At 39.5% G+C, this 13,592-nt stretch overlaps 30 non-coding genes and 1 pseudogene across 31 annotated transcripts in view; all 31 read left to right on the top strand.

The window, feature by feature from the left end:
- The window catches only part of LOC146027235 (protein shisa-9B pseudogene), a 604,201-nt pseudogene that overhangs the window by 117,669 nt on the left and 472,940 nt on the right, over positions 1 to 13,592 (top strand). The window lies entirely within an intron of this gene.
- Positions 5 to 123, top strand: LOC146030204 (5S ribosomal RNA). Its single transcript, XR_014455704.1, has one exon. It is a non-coding gene; the product is annotated as a 5S ribosomal RNA (ribosomal RNA).
- On the top strand, positions 470 to 588 carry LOC146030370 (5S ribosomal RNA). The gene has a single exon (XR_014455868.1). It is a non-coding gene; the product is annotated as a 5S ribosomal RNA (ribosomal RNA).
- LOC146030413 (5S ribosomal RNA) lies at positions 933 to 1,051 on the top strand. The gene has a single exon (XR_014455909.1). It is a non-coding gene; the product is annotated as a 5S ribosomal RNA (ribosomal RNA).
- LOC146030369 (5S ribosomal RNA) lies at positions 1,397 to 1,515 on the top strand. The gene has a single exon (XR_014455867.1). It is a non-coding gene; the product is annotated as a 5S ribosomal RNA (ribosomal RNA).
- LOC146030203 (5S ribosomal RNA) lies at positions 1,860 to 1,978 on the top strand. Its single transcript, XR_014455703.1, has one exon. It is a non-coding gene; the product is annotated as a 5S ribosomal RNA (ribosomal RNA).
- LOC146032597 (5S ribosomal RNA) lies at positions 2,322 to 2,440 on the top strand. The gene has a single exon (XR_014458024.1). It is a non-coding gene; the product is annotated as a 5S ribosomal RNA (ribosomal RNA).
- On the top strand, positions 2,786 to 2,904 carry LOC146030752 (5S ribosomal RNA). Its single transcript, XR_014456241.1, has one exon. It is a non-coding gene; the product is annotated as a 5S ribosomal RNA (ribosomal RNA).
- LOC146031697 (5S ribosomal RNA) lies at positions 3,249 to 3,367 on the top strand. Its single transcript, XR_014457157.1, has one exon. It is a non-coding gene; the product is annotated as a 5S ribosomal RNA (ribosomal RNA).
- LOC146031471 (5S ribosomal RNA) lies at positions 3,713 to 3,831 on the top strand. The gene has a single exon (XR_014456938.1). It is a non-coding gene; the product is annotated as a 5S ribosomal RNA (ribosomal RNA).
- On the top strand, positions 4,176 to 4,295 carry LOC146033250 (5S ribosomal RNA). Its single transcript, XR_014458660.1, has one exon. It is a non-coding gene; the product is annotated as a 5S ribosomal RNA (ribosomal RNA).
- Positions 4,639 to 4,757, top strand: LOC146030202 (5S ribosomal RNA). The gene has a single exon (XR_014455702.1). It is a non-coding gene; the product is annotated as a 5S ribosomal RNA (ribosomal RNA).
- LOC146030368 (5S ribosomal RNA) lies at positions 5,104 to 5,222 on the top strand. Its single transcript, XR_014455866.1, has one exon. It is a non-coding gene; the product is annotated as a 5S ribosomal RNA (ribosomal RNA).
- Positions 5,567 to 5,685, top strand: LOC146030201 (5S ribosomal RNA). Its single transcript, XR_014455701.1, has one exon. It is a non-coding gene; the product is annotated as a 5S ribosomal RNA (ribosomal RNA).
- On the top strand, positions 6,031 to 6,149 carry LOC146030367 (5S ribosomal RNA). The gene has a single exon (XR_014455865.1). It is a non-coding gene; the product is annotated as a 5S ribosomal RNA (ribosomal RNA).
- On the top strand, positions 6,494 to 6,612 carry LOC146030200 (5S ribosomal RNA). The gene has a single exon (XR_014455700.1). It is a non-coding gene; the product is annotated as a 5S ribosomal RNA (ribosomal RNA).
- Positions 6,956 to 7,074, top strand: LOC146033336 (5S ribosomal RNA). Its single transcript, XR_014458746.1, has one exon. It is a non-coding gene; the product is annotated as a 5S ribosomal RNA (ribosomal RNA).
- Positions 7,421 to 7,539, top strand: LOC146030925 (5S ribosomal RNA). The gene has a single exon (XR_014456407.1). It is a non-coding gene; the product is annotated as a 5S ribosomal RNA (ribosomal RNA).
- Positions 7,884 to 8,002, top strand: LOC146034855 (5S ribosomal RNA). Its single transcript, XR_014460258.1, has one exon. It is a non-coding gene; the product is annotated as a 5S ribosomal RNA (ribosomal RNA).
- Positions 8,346 to 8,464, top strand: LOC146030199 (5S ribosomal RNA). Its single transcript, XR_014455699.1, has one exon. It is a non-coding gene; the product is annotated as a 5S ribosomal RNA (ribosomal RNA).
- On the top strand, positions 8,811 to 8,929 carry LOC146030198 (5S ribosomal RNA). Its single transcript, XR_014455698.1, has one exon. It is a non-coding gene; the product is annotated as a 5S ribosomal RNA (ribosomal RNA).
- LOC146030366 (5S ribosomal RNA) lies at positions 9,276 to 9,394 on the top strand. The gene has a single exon (XR_014455864.1). It is a non-coding gene; the product is annotated as a 5S ribosomal RNA (ribosomal RNA).
- Positions 9,739 to 9,857, top strand: LOC146030196 (5S ribosomal RNA). The gene has a single exon (XR_014455696.1). It is a non-coding gene; the product is annotated as a 5S ribosomal RNA (ribosomal RNA).
- LOC146031186 (5S ribosomal RNA) lies at positions 10,203 to 10,321 on the top strand. Its single transcript, XR_014456658.1, has one exon. It is a non-coding gene; the product is annotated as a 5S ribosomal RNA (ribosomal RNA).
- On the top strand, positions 10,667 to 10,785 carry LOC146030365 (5S ribosomal RNA). The gene has a single exon (XR_014455863.1). It is a non-coding gene; the product is annotated as a 5S ribosomal RNA (ribosomal RNA).
- On the top strand, positions 11,130 to 11,248 carry LOC146030195 (5S ribosomal RNA). The gene has a single exon (XR_014455695.1). It is a non-coding gene; the product is annotated as a 5S ribosomal RNA (ribosomal RNA).
- Positions 11,593 to 11,711, top strand: LOC146030193 (5S ribosomal RNA). Its single transcript, XR_014455694.1, has one exon. It is a non-coding gene; the product is annotated as a 5S ribosomal RNA (ribosomal RNA).
- Positions 12,055 to 12,173, top strand: LOC146030192 (5S ribosomal RNA). Its single transcript, XR_014455693.1, has one exon. It is a non-coding gene; the product is annotated as a 5S ribosomal RNA (ribosomal RNA).
- LOC146030191 (5S ribosomal RNA) lies at positions 12,519 to 12,637 on the top strand. The gene has a single exon (XR_014455692.1). It is a non-coding gene; the product is annotated as a 5S ribosomal RNA (ribosomal RNA).
- On the top strand, positions 12,983 to 13,101 carry LOC146031071 (5S ribosomal RNA). Its single transcript, XR_014456548.1, has one exon. It is a non-coding gene; the product is annotated as a 5S ribosomal RNA (ribosomal RNA).
- On the top strand, positions 13,448 to 13,566 carry LOC146030189 (5S ribosomal RNA). The gene has a single exon (XR_014455690.1). It is a non-coding gene; the product is annotated as a 5S ribosomal RNA (ribosomal RNA).

Genomic DNA, 13,592 nt, shown 5'->3' with positions numbered 1-13,592 from the left:
TCTCACCTACAGCCATACCACATTGGATACGCCCAATCTCGTCTGATCTTGGAAGCTAAGCAGTGTTGGGCCTGGTTAGTACTTGGGTGGGAGACCACATGGGAACACCAGGTGCTGTAGGTTTTTTCCCTATTACTGGCAAATTGTTTTTATTCTCTTGCTATTTTAATTGGAAACTTTTTATTTTTATTGCCAATACAGACATTTGGGAGAGGTCAAACAGACACAATAGCCATCACCTAAAAACTTACCACACTGTTTAGGCCCAATTCCAACTGCTTTTGGCAGCTAAACAGTGTTGAGCCTCTTTAGTAGTTTAATTTGAGACCACCTGCTAATATTATGTCCTGTAGGTCTTTTTACATTACCAACACATGATTTTTTTCAGTAAGCCAATACAGTTAGGAAACTTTTTTATTAACTTAACTTGTTAAAGAAGTAGAGAAGGGCAAAAAAGTACCTGCATCTCACCTACAGCCATACCACATTGGATATGCCCAATCCCGTCTGATCTTGGAAGCTAAGCAGTGTTGGGCCTGGTTAGTACTTGGGTGGGAGACCACATGGGAACACCAGGTGCTGTAGGTTTTTTACCATTACTGGCAAATTGTTTTTATTCTCTAGCTATTTAAATTGAAAACTTTATCTTTTTATTGCCAATACAGACATTTGGGAGAGGTCAAACATACACAATAGCCATCACCTAAAGACTTACCACACTGTTTAGGCCCAATTCCAACTGCTTTTGGCAGCTAAACAGTGTTGTGCCTTTTAGTAGATTAATTTGAGACCACCTGCTAATATTATGTCCTGTAGGTCTTTTTACATTACCAACACATGATTTTTTTCAGTAAGCCAATACAGTTAGGAAACTTTTTTATTAGCTTACCTGGTTATAGAAGTAGAAGAGGGCAAAAAAGTGCCTGTATCTCACCTACAGCCATACCACATTGGATACGCCCAATCTCGTCTGATCTTGGAAGCTAAGCAGTGTTGGGCCTGGTTAGTACTTGGGTGGGGGACCACATGGGAACACCAGGTGCTGTAGGTTTTTTCCCATTACTGGCAAATTGTTTTTATTCTCTTGCTATTTTAATTGGAAACGTTTTATTTTTATTGCCAATACAGACATTTGGGAGAGGTCAAACAGACACAATAGCCATCACCTAAAAACTTACCACACTGTTTAGGCCCAATTCCAACTGCTTTTGGCAGCTAAACAGTGTTGAGCCTCTTTAGTAGTTTAATTTGAGACCACCTGCTAATATTATGTCCTATAGGTCTTTTTACATTACCAACACATGATTTTTTTCAGTAAGCCAATACAGTTAGGAAACTTTTTTATTAACTTACCTTGTTATAGAAGTAGAAGAGGGCAAAAAAGTGCCTGCATCTCACCTACAGCCATACCACATTGGATATGCCCAATCCCGTCTGATCTTGGAAGCTAAGCAGTGTTGGGCCTGGTTAGTACTTGGGTGGGAGACCACATGGGAACACCAGGTGCTGTAGGTTTTTTACCATTACTGGCAAATTGTTTTTATTCTCTAGCTATTTAAATTGAAAACTTTATCTTTTTATTGCCAATACAGACATTTGGGAGAGGTCAAACAGACACAATAGCCATCACCTAAAGACTTACCACACTGTTTCGGCCCAATTCCAACTGCTTTTGGCAGCTAAACAGTGTTGAGCCTTTTAGTAGATTAATTTGAGACCACCTGCTAATATTATGTCCTGTAGGTCTTTTTACATTACCAACACATGATTTTTTTCAGTAAGCCAATACAGTTAGGAAACTTTTTTATTAGCTTACCTGGTTATAGAAGTAGAAGAGGGCAAAAAAGTGCCGGTATCTCACCTACAGCCATACCACATTGGATACGCCCAATCTCGTCTGATCTTGGAAGCTAAGCAGTGTTGGGCCTGGTTAGTACTTGGGTGGGAGACCACATGGGAACACCAGGTGCTGTAGGTTTTTTCCCATTACTGGCAAATTGTTTTTATTCTCTAGCTATTTAAATTGGAAACTTTTTTTTTATTGCCAGTACAGACATTTGGGAGAGGTCAAACAGACACAATAGCCATCACCTAAAAACTTACCACACTGTTTAGGCCCAATTCCAACTGCTTTTGGCAGCTAAACAGTGTTGAGCCTCTTTAGTAGTTTAATTTGAGACCACCTGCTAATATCATGACCTGTAGGTCCTTTTACATTACCAACACATGATTTTTTTCAGTAAGCCAATACAGTTAGGAACCTTTTTTATTAGCTTACCTGGTTATATAAGTAGAAGAGGGCAAAAAAGTGCGGTTATCTCACCTACAGCCATACCACATTGGATATGCCCAATCCCGTCTGATCTTGGAAGGTAAGCAGTGTTGGGCCTGGTTAGTACTTGGGTGGAAGACCACATGGGAACACCAGGTGCTGTAGGTTTTTTACCATTACTGGCAAATTGTTTTTATTCTCTAGCTATTTAAATTGTAAACGTTTTATTTTTATTGCCAATACAGACATTTGGGAGAGGTCAAACAGACACAATAGCCATCACCTAAAAACTTACCACACTGTTTAGGCCCAATTCCAACTGCTTTTGGCAGCTAAACAGTGTTGAGCCTCTTTAGTAGTTTAATTTGAGACCACCTGCTAATATTATGTCCTATAGGTCTTTTTACATTACCAACACATGTTTTTTTTCAGTAAGCCAATACAGTTAGGAAACTTTTTTATTAACTTACCTTGTTATAGAAGTAGAAGAGGGCAAAAAAGTGCCTGCATCTCACCTACAGCCATACCACATTGGATATGCCCAATCCCGTCTGATCTTGGAAGCTAAGCAGTGTTGGGCCTGGTTAGTACTTAGGTGGGAGACCACATGGGAACACCAGGTGCTGTAGGTTTTTTACCATTACTGGCAAATTGTTTTTATTCTCTAGCTATTTAAAATGTAAACGTTTTATTTTTATTGCCAATACAGACATTTGGGAGAGGTCAAACAGACACAATAGCCATCACCTAAAGACTTACCACACTGTTTCGGCCCAATTCCAACTGCTTTTGGCAGCTAAACAGTGTTGAGCCTTTTAGTAGATTAATTTGAGACCACCTGCTAATATTATGTCCTGTAGGTCTTTTTACATTACCAACACATGATTTTTTTCAGTAAGCCAATACAGTTAGGAAACTTTTTTATTAGCTTACCTGGTTATAGAAGTAGAAGAGGGCAAAAAAGTGCCTGTATCTCACCTACAGCCATACCACATTGGATACGCCCAATCTCGTCTGTTCTTGGAAGCTAAGCAGTGTTGGGCCTGGTTAGTACTTGGGTGGGAGACCACATGGGAACACCAGGTGCTGTAGGTTTTTTCCCATTACTGGCAAATTGTTTTTATTCTCTTGCTATTTTAATTGGAAACTTTTTATTTTTATTGCCAATACAGACATTTGGGAGAGGTCAAACAGACACAATAGCCATCACCTAAAAACTTACCACACTGTTTAGGCCCAATTCCAACTGCTTTTGGCAGCTAAACAGTGTTGAGCCTCTTTAGTAGTTTAATTTGAGACCACCTGCTAATATTATGTCATGTAGGTCTTTTTACATTACCAACACATGATTTTTTTCAGTAAGCCAATACAGTTAGGAAACTTTTTTATTAACTTACCTTGTTAAAGAAGTAGAAGAGGGCAAAAAAGTGCCTGCATCTCACCTACAGCCATACCACATTGGATATGCCCAATCCCGTCTGATCTTGGACGCTAAGCAGTGTTGGGCCTGGTTAGTACTTGGGTGGGAGACCACATGGGAACACCAGGTGCTGTAGGTTTTTTACCATTACTGGCAAATTGTTTTTATTCTCTAGCTATTTAAATTGAAAACTTTATCTTTTTATTGCCAATACAGACATTTGGTAGAGGTCAAACAGACACAATAGCCATCACCTAAAGACTTACCACACTGTTTAGGCCCAATTCCAACTGCTTTTGGCAGCTAAACAGTGTTGAGCCTTTTAGTAGATTAATTTGAGACCACCTGCTAATATTATGTCCTGTAGGTCTTTTTACATTACCCACACATGATTTTTTTCAGTAAGCCAATACAGTTAGGAAACTTTTTTATTAGCTTACCTGGTTATAGAAGTAGAAGAGGGCAAAAAAGTGCCTGTATCTCACCTACAGCCATACCACATTGGATACGCCCAATCTCGTCTGATCTTGGAAGCTTAAGCAGTGTTGGGCCTGGTTAGTACTTGGGTGGGAGACCACATGGGAACACCAGGTGCTGTAGGTTTTTTCCCATTACTGGCAAATTGTTTTTATTCTCTAGCTATTTAAATTGGAAACTTTTTTTTTATTGCCAGTACAGACATTTGGGAGAGGTCAAACAGACACAATAGCCATCACCTAAAAACTTACCACACTGTTTAGGCCCAATTCCAACTGCTTTTGGCAGCTAAACAGTGTTGAGCCTCTTTAGTAGTTTAATTTGAGACCACCTGCTAATATCATGACCTGTAGGTCTTTTTACATTACCAACACATGATTTTTTTCAGTAAGCCAATACAGTTAGGAACCTTTTTTATTAGCTTACCTGGTTATAGAAGTAGAAGAGGGCAAAAAAGTGCTATTATCTCACCTACAGCCATACCACATTGGATACGCCCAATCTCGTCTGATCTTGGAAGCTAAGCAGTGTTGGGCCTGGTTAGTACTTGGGTGGGAGACCACATGGGAACACCAGGTGCTGTAGGTTTTTTCCCTATTACTGGCAAATTGTTTTTATTCTCTTGCTATTTTAATTGGAAACTTTTTATTTTTATTGCCAATACAGACATTTGGGAGAGGTCAAACAGACACAATAGCCATCACCTAAAAACTTACCACACTGTTTAGGCCCAATTCCAACTGCTTTTGGCAGCTAAACAGTGTTGAGCCTCTTTAGTAGTTTAATTTGAGACCACCTTCTAATATTATGTCCTGTAGGTCTTTTTACATTACCAACACATGATTTCTTTCAGTAAGCCAATACAGTTAGGAAACTTTTTTATTAACTTACCTTGTTAAAGAAGTAGAGGAGGGCAAAAAAGTGCCTGCATCTCACCTACAGCCATACCACATTGGATATGCCCAATCCCGTCTGATCTTGGAAGCTAAGCAGTGTTGGGCCTGGTTAGTACTTGGGTGGGAGACCACATGGGAACACCAGGTGCTGTAGGTTTTTTACCATTACTGGCAAATTGTTTTTATTCTCTAGCTATTTAAATTGAAAACTTTATCTTTTTATTGCCAATACAGACATTTGGGAGAGGTCAAACATACACAATAGCCATCACCTAAAGACTTACCACACTGTTTAGGCCCAATTCCAACTGCTTTTGGCAGCTAAACAGTGTTGAGCCTTTTAGTAGATTAATTTGAGACCACCTGCTAATATTATGTCCTGTAGGTCTTTTTACATTACCAACACATGATTTTTTTCAGTAAGCCAATACAGTTAGGAAACTTTTTTATTAGCTTACCTGGTTATAGAAGAAGAAGAGGGCAAAAAAGTGCCTGTATCTCACCTACAGCCATACCACATTGGATACGCCCAATCTCGTCTGATCTTGGAAGCTAAGCAGTGTTGGGCCTGGTTAGTACTTGGGTGGGAGACCACATGGGAACACCAGGTGCTGTAGGTTTTTTCCCATTACTGGCAAATTGTTTTTATTCTCTTGCTATTTTAATTGGAAACGTTTTATTTTTATTGCCAATACAGACATTTGGGAGAGGTCAAACAGACACAATAGCCATCACCTAAAAACTTACCACACTGTTTAGGCCCAATTCCAACTGCTTTTGGCAGCTAAACAGTGTTGAGCCTCTTTAGTAGTTTAATTTGAGACCACCTGCTAATATTATGTCCTATAGGTCTTTTTACATTACCAACACATGATTTTTTTCAGTAAGCCAATACAGTTAGGAAACTTTTTTATTAACTTACCTTGTTATAGAAGTAGAAGAGGGCAAAAAAGTGCCTGCATCTCACCTACAGCCATACCACATTGGATATGCCCAATCCCGTCTGATCTTGGAAGCTAAGCAGTGTTGGGCCTGGTTAGTACTTGGGTGGGAGACCACATGGGAACACCAGGTGCTGTAGGTTTTTTACCATTACTGGCAAATTGTTTTTATTCTCTAGCTATTTAAATTGAAAACTTTATCTTTTTATTGCCAATACAGACATTTGGGAGAGGTCAAACAGACACAATAGCCATCACCTAAAGACTTACCACACTGTTTCGGCCCAATTCCAACTGCTTTTGGCAGCTAAACAGTGTTGAGCCTTTTAGTAGATTAATTTGAGACCACCTGCTAATATTATGTCCTGTAGGTCTTTTTGCATTACCAACACATGATTTTTTTCAGTAAGCCAATACAGTTAGGAAACTTTTTTATTAGCTTACCTGGTTATAGAAGTAGAAGAGGGCAAAAAAGTGCCGGTATCTCACCTACAGCCATACCACATTGGATACGCCCAATCTCGTCTGATCTTGGAAGCTAAGCAGTGTTGGGCCTGGTTAGTACTTGGGTGGGAGACCACATGGGAACACCAGGTGCTGTAGGTTTTTTCCCATTACTGGCAAATTGTTTTTATTCTCTAGCTATTTAAATTGGAAACTTTTTTTTTATTGCCAGTACAGACATTTGGGAGAGGTCAAACAGACACAATAGCCATCACCTAAAAACTTACCACACTGTTTAGGCCCAATTCCAACTGCTTTTGGCAGCTAAACAGTGTTGAGCCTCTTTAGTAGTTTAATTTGAGACCACCTGCTAATATCATGACCTGTAGGTCTTTTTACATTACCAACACATGATTATTTTCAGTAAGCCAATACAGTTAGGAACCTTTTTTATTAGCTTACCTGGTTATAGAAGTAGAAGAGGGCAAAAAAGTGCTGTTATCTCACCTACAGCCATACCACATTGGATACACCCAATCTCGTCTGATCTTGGAAGCTAAGCAGTGTTGGGCCTGGTTAATACTTGGCTGGGAGACCACATGGGAACAGCAGGTGCTGTAGGTTTTTTCCCCATTACTGGCAAATTGTTTTTATTCTCTTGCTATTTTAATTGGAAACTTTTTATTTTTATTGCCAATACAGACATTTGGGAGAGGTCAAACAGACACAATAGCCATCACCTAAAAACTTACCACACTGTTTAGGCCCAATTCCAACTGCTTTTGGCAGCTAAACAGTGTTGAGCCTCTTTAGTAGTTTAATTTGAGACCACCTGCTAATATCATGACCTGTAGGTCTTTTTGCATTACCAACAAATGATTTTTTTCAGTAAGCCAATACAGTTAGGAAAGTTTTTTATTAGCTTAACTGGTTATAGAAGTAGAAGAGGGCAAAAAAGTGCCGGTATCTCATCTACAGCCATACCACATTGGATATGCCCAATCCCGTCTGATCTTGGAAGCTAAGCAGTGTTGGGCCTGGTTAGTACTTGGGTGGGAGACCACATGGGAACACCAGGTGCTGTAGGTTTTTTACCATTACTGGCAAATTGTTTTTATTCTCTAGCTATTTAAATTGAAAACTTTATCTTTTTATTGCCAATACAGACATTTGGTAGAGGTCAAACAGACACAATAGCCATCACCTAAAGACTTACCACACTGTTTAGGCCCAATTCCAACTGCTTTTGGCAGCTAAACAGTGTTGAGCCTTTTAGTAGATTAATTTGAGACCACCTGCTAATATTATGTCCTGTAGGTCTTTTTACATTACCCACACATGATTTTTTTCAGTAAGCCAATACAGTTAGGAAACTTTTTTATTAGCTTACCTGGTTATAGAAGTAACAGAGGGCAAAAAAGTGCCTGTATCTCACCTACAGCCATACCACGTTGGATACGCCCAATCTAGTCTGATCTTGGAAGCTAAGCAGTGTTGGGCCTGGTTAGTACTTGGGTGGGAGACCACATGGGAACACCAGGTGCTGAAGGTTTTTTCCCATTACTGGCAAATTGTTTTTATTCTCTAGCTATTTAAATTGGAAACTTTTTTTTTATTGCCAGTACAGACATTTGGGAGAGGTCAAACAGACACAATAGCCATCACCTAAAAACTTACCACACTGTTTAGGCCCAATTCCAACTGCTTTTGGCAGCTAAACAGTGTTGAGCCTCTTTAGTAGTTTAATTTGAGACCACCTGCTAATATTATGTCCTGTAGGTCTTTTTACATTACCAACACATGATTTTTTTCAGTAAGCCAATACATTTAGGAAACTTTTATATTAGCTTACCTGGTTATAGAAGTAGAAGAGGGCAAAAAAGTGCCTGTATCTCACCTACAGCCATACCACATTGGATACGCCCAATCTCGTCTGATCTTGGAAGCTAAGCAGTGTTGGGCCTGGTTAGTACTTGGGTGGGAGACCACATGGGAACACCAGGTGCTGTAGGTTTTTTTCCCATTACTGGCAAATTGTTTTTATTCTCTTGCTATTTTAATTGGAAACTTTTTATTTTTATTGCCAATACAGACATTTGGGAGAGGTCAAACAGACACAATAGCCATCACCTAAAAACTTACCACACTGTTTAGGCCCAATTCCAACTGCTTTTGGCAGCTAAACAGTGTTGAGCCTCTTTAGTAGTTTAATTTGAGACCACCTGCTAATATTATGACCTGTAGGTCTTTTTACATTACCAACACATGATTTTTTTCAGTAAGCCAACACAGTTAGGAACCTTTTTTATTAGCTTACCTGGTTATAGAAGTAGAAGAGAGCAAAAAAGTGCTGTTATCTCACCTACAGCCATACCACATTGGATACGCCCAATCTCGTCTGATCTTGGAAGCTAAGCAGTGTTGGGCCTGGTTAGTACTTGGGTGGGAGACCACATGGGAACACCAGGTGCTGTAGGTTTTTTCCCCATTACTGGCAAATTGTTTTTATTCTCTTGCTATTTTAATTGGAAACTTTTTATTTTTATTGCCAATACAGACATTTTGGAGAGGTCAAACAGACACAATAGCCATCACCTAAAAACTTACCACACTGTTTAGGCCCAATTCCAACTGCTTTTGGCAGCTAAACAGTGTTGAGCCTCTTTAGTAGTTTAATTTGAGACCACCTGCTAATATTATGTCCTGTAGGTCTTTTTACATTACCAACACATGATTTTTTTCAGTAAGCCAATACAGTTAGGAAACTTTTTTATTAACTTACCTTGTTAAAGAAGAAGAGGAGGGCAAAAAAGTGCCTGCATCTCACCTACAGCCATACCACATTGGATATGCCCAATCCCGTCTGATCTTGGAAGCTAAGCAGTGTTGGGCCTGGTTAGTACTTGGGTGGGAGACCACATGGGAACACCAGGTGCTGTAGGTTTTTTACCATTACTGGCAAATTGTTTTTATTCTCTAGCTATTTAAATTGAAAACTTTATCTTTATATTGCCAATACAGACATTTGGGAGAGGTCAAACAGACACAATAGCCATCACCTAAAGACTTACCACACTGTTTAGGCCCAATTCCAACTGCTTTTGGCAGCTAAACAGTGTTGAGCCTTTTAGTAGATTAATTTGAGACCACCTGCTAATATTATGTCCTGTAGGTCTTTTTACATTACCAACACATGATTTTTTTCAGTAAGCCAATACAGTTAGGAAACTTTTTTATTAGCTTACCTGGTTATAGAAGTAGAAGAGGGCAAAAAAGTGCCTGTATCTCACCTACAGCCATACCACATTGGATACGCCCAATCTCGTCTGATCTTGGAAGCTAAGCAGTGTTGGGCCTGGTTAGTACTTGGGTGGGAGACCACATGGGAACACCAGGTGCTGTAGGTTTTTTCCCATTACTGGCAAATTGTTTTTATTCTCTTGCTATTTTAATTGGAAACGTTTTATTTTTATTGCCAATACAGACATTTGGGAGAGGTCAAACAGACACAATAGGCATCACCTAAAAACTTACCACACTGTTTAGGCCCAATTCCAACTGCTTTTGGCAGCTAAACAGTGTTGAGCCTCTTTAGTAGTTTAATTTGAGACCACCTGCTAATATTATGTCCTATAGGTCTTTTTACATTACCAACACATGATTTTTTTCAGTAAGCCAATACAGTTAGGAAACTTTTTTATTAACTTACCTTGTTATAGAAGTAGAAGAGGGCAAAAAAGTGCCTGCATCTCACCTACAGCAATACCACATTGGATATGCCCAATCCCGTCTGATCTTGGAAGCTAAGCAGTGTTGGGCCTGGTTAGTACTTGGGTGGGAGACCACATGGGAACACCAGGTGCTGTAGGTTTTTTACCATTACTGGCAAATTGTTTTTATTCTCTAGCTATTTAAATTGAAAACTTTATCTTTTTATTGCCAATACAGACATTTGGGAGAGGTCAAACAGACACAATAGCCATCACCTAAAGACTTACCACACTGTTTCGGCCCAATTCCAACTGCTTTTGGCAGCTAAACAGTGTTGAGCCTCTTTAGTAGTTTAATTTGAGACCACCTGCTAATATTATGTCCTATAGGTCTTTTTACATTACCAACACATGATTTTTTTCAGTAAGCCAATACAGTTAGGAAACTTTTTTATTAACTTACCTTGTTATAGAAGTAGAAGAGGGCAAAAAAGTGCCTGCATCTCACCTACAGCCATACCACATTGGATATGCCCAATCCCGTCTGATCTTGGAAGCTAAGCAGTGTTGGGCCTGGTTAGTACTTGGGTGGGAGACCACATGGGAACACCAGGTGCTGTAGGTTTTTTACCATTACTGGCAAATTGTTTTTATTCTCTAGCTATTTAAATTGAAAACTTTATCTTTTTATTGCCAATACAGACATTTGGGAGAGGTCAAACAGACACAATAGCCATCACCTAAAGACTTACCACACTGTTTCGGCCCAATTCCAACTGCTTTTGGCAGCTAAACAGTGTTGAGCCTTTTAGTAGATTAATTTGAGACCACCTGCTAATATTATGTCCTGTAGGTCTTTTTACATTACCAACACATGATTTTTTTCAGTAAGCCAATACAGTTAGGAAACTTTTTTATTAGCTTACCTTGTTATAGAAGTAGAAGAGGGCAAAAAAGTGCCTGTATCTCACCTACAGCCATACCACATTGGATACGCCCAATCTCGTCTGATCTTGGAAGCTAAGCAGTGTTGGGCCTGGTTAGTACTTGGGTGGGAGACCACATGGGAACACCAGGTGCTGTAGGTTTTTTCCCATTACTGGCAAATTGTTTTTATTCTCTAGCTATTTAAATTGAAAACTTTATCTTTTTATTGCCAATACAGACATTTGGTAGAGGTCAAACAGACACAATAGCCATCACCTAAAGACTTACCACACTGTTTAGGCCCAATTCCAACTGCTTTTGGCAGCTAAACAGTGTTAAGCCTTTTAGTAGATTAATTTGAGACCACCTGCTAATATTATGTCATGTAGGTCTTTTTACATTACCCACACATGATTTTTTTCAGTAAGCCAATACAGTTAGGAAACTTTTTTATTAGCTTACCTGGTTATAGAAGTAGAAGAGGGCAAAAAAGTGCCTGTATCTCACCTACAGCCATACCACATTGGATACGCCCAATCTCGTCTGATCTTGGAAGCTAAGCAGTGTTGGGCCTGGTTAGTACTTGGGTGGGAGACCACATGGGAACACCAGGTGCTGTAGGTTTTTTCCCATTACTGGCAAATTGTTTTTATTATCTAGCTATTTAAATTGGAAACTTTTTTTTTATTGCCAGTACAGACATTTGGGAGAGGTCAAACAGACAGAATAGCCATCACCTAAAAACTTACCACACTGTTTAGGCCCAATTCCAACTGCTTTTGGCAGCTAAACAGTGTTGAGCCTCTTTAGTAGTTTAATTTGAGACCACCTGCTAATATTATGTCCTGTAGGTCTTTTTACATTACCAACACATGATTTTTTTCAGTAAGCCAATACATTTAGGAAACTTTTATATTAGCTTACCTGGTTATAGAAGTAGAAGAGGGCAAAAAAGTGCCGGTATCTCACCTACAGCCATACCACATTGGATACGCCCAATCTCGTCTGATCTTGGAAGCTAAGCAGTGTTGGGCCTGGTTAGTACTTGGGTGGGAGACCACATGGGAACACCAGGTGCTGTAGGTTTTTTCCCATTACTGGCAAATTTTTTTTATTCTCTTGCTATTTTAATTGGAAACTTTTTATTTTTATTGCCAATACATACATTTGGGAGAGGTCAAACAGACACAATAGCCATCACCTAAAAACTTACCACACTGTTTAGGCCCAATTCCAACTGCTTTTGGCAGCTAAACAGTGTTGAGCCTCTTTAATAGTTTAATTTGAGACCACCTGCTAATATTATGTCCTGTAGGTCTTTTTACATTACCAACACATGATTTTTTTCAGTAAGCCAATACAGTTAGGAAACTTTTTTATTAGCTTACCTGGTTATAGAAGTAGAAGAGGGCAAAAAAGTGCCTGTATCTCACCTACAGCCATACCACATTGGATACGCCCAATCTCGTCTGATCTTGGAAGCTAAGCAGTGTTGGGCCTGGTTAGTACTTGGGTGGGAGACCACATGGGAACACCAGGTGCTGTAGGTTTTTTCCCATTACTGGCAAATTGTTTTTATTCTCTTGCTATTTTAATTGGAAACGTTTTATTTTTATTGCCAATACAGACATTTGGGAGAGGTCAAACAGACACAATAGCCATCACCTAAAAACTTACCACACTGTTTAGGCCCAATTCCAACTGCTTTTGGCAGCTAAACAGTGTTGAGCCTCTTTAGTAGTTTAATTTGAGACCACCTGCTAATATTATGTCCTGTAGGTCTTTTTACATTACCAACACATGATTTTTTTCAGTAAGCCAATACATTTAGGAAACTTTTATATTAGCTTACCTGGTTATAGAAGTAGAAGAGGGCAAAAAAGTGCCGGTATCTCTCCTACAGCCATACCACATTGGATACGCCCAATCTCGTCTGATCTTGGAAGCTAAGCAGTGTTGGGCCTGGTTAGTACTTGGGTGGGAGACCACATGGGAACACCAGGTGCTGTAGGTTTTTTTCCCATTACTGGCAAATTGTTTTTATTCTCTTGCTATTTTAATTGGAAACTTTTTATTTTTATTGCCAATACAGACATTTGGGAGAGGTCAAACAGACACAATAGCCATCACCTAAAAACTTACCACACTGTTTAGGCCCAATTCCAACTGCTTTTGGCAGCTAAACAGTGTTGAGCCTCTTTAGTAGTTTAATTTGAGACCACCTGCTAATATCATGACCTGTAGGTCTTTTTACATTACCAACACATGATTTTTTTCAGTAAGCCAACACAGTTAGGAACCTTTTTTATTAGCTTACCTGGTTATAGAAGTAGAAGAGAGCAAAAAAGTGCTGTTATCTCACCTACAGCCATACCACATTGGATACGCCCAATCTCGTCTGATCTTGGAAGCTAAGCAGTGTTGGGCCTGGTTAGTACTTGGGTGGGAGACCACATGGGAACACCAGGTGCTGTAGGTTTTTTCCCCATTACTGGCAAATTGTTT

Source organism: Crinia signifera, chromosome 8 (genome assembly GCF_055691185.1).
Source record: "Crinia signifera chromosome 8, ASM5569118v1, whole genome shotgun sequence".
Classification (NCBI taxonomy): Eukaryota; Metazoa; Chordata; class Amphibia; order Anura; family Myobatrachidae; genus Crinia; species Crinia signifera.
This window is presented reverse-complemented; position numbering and strand designations above follow the sequence as displayed.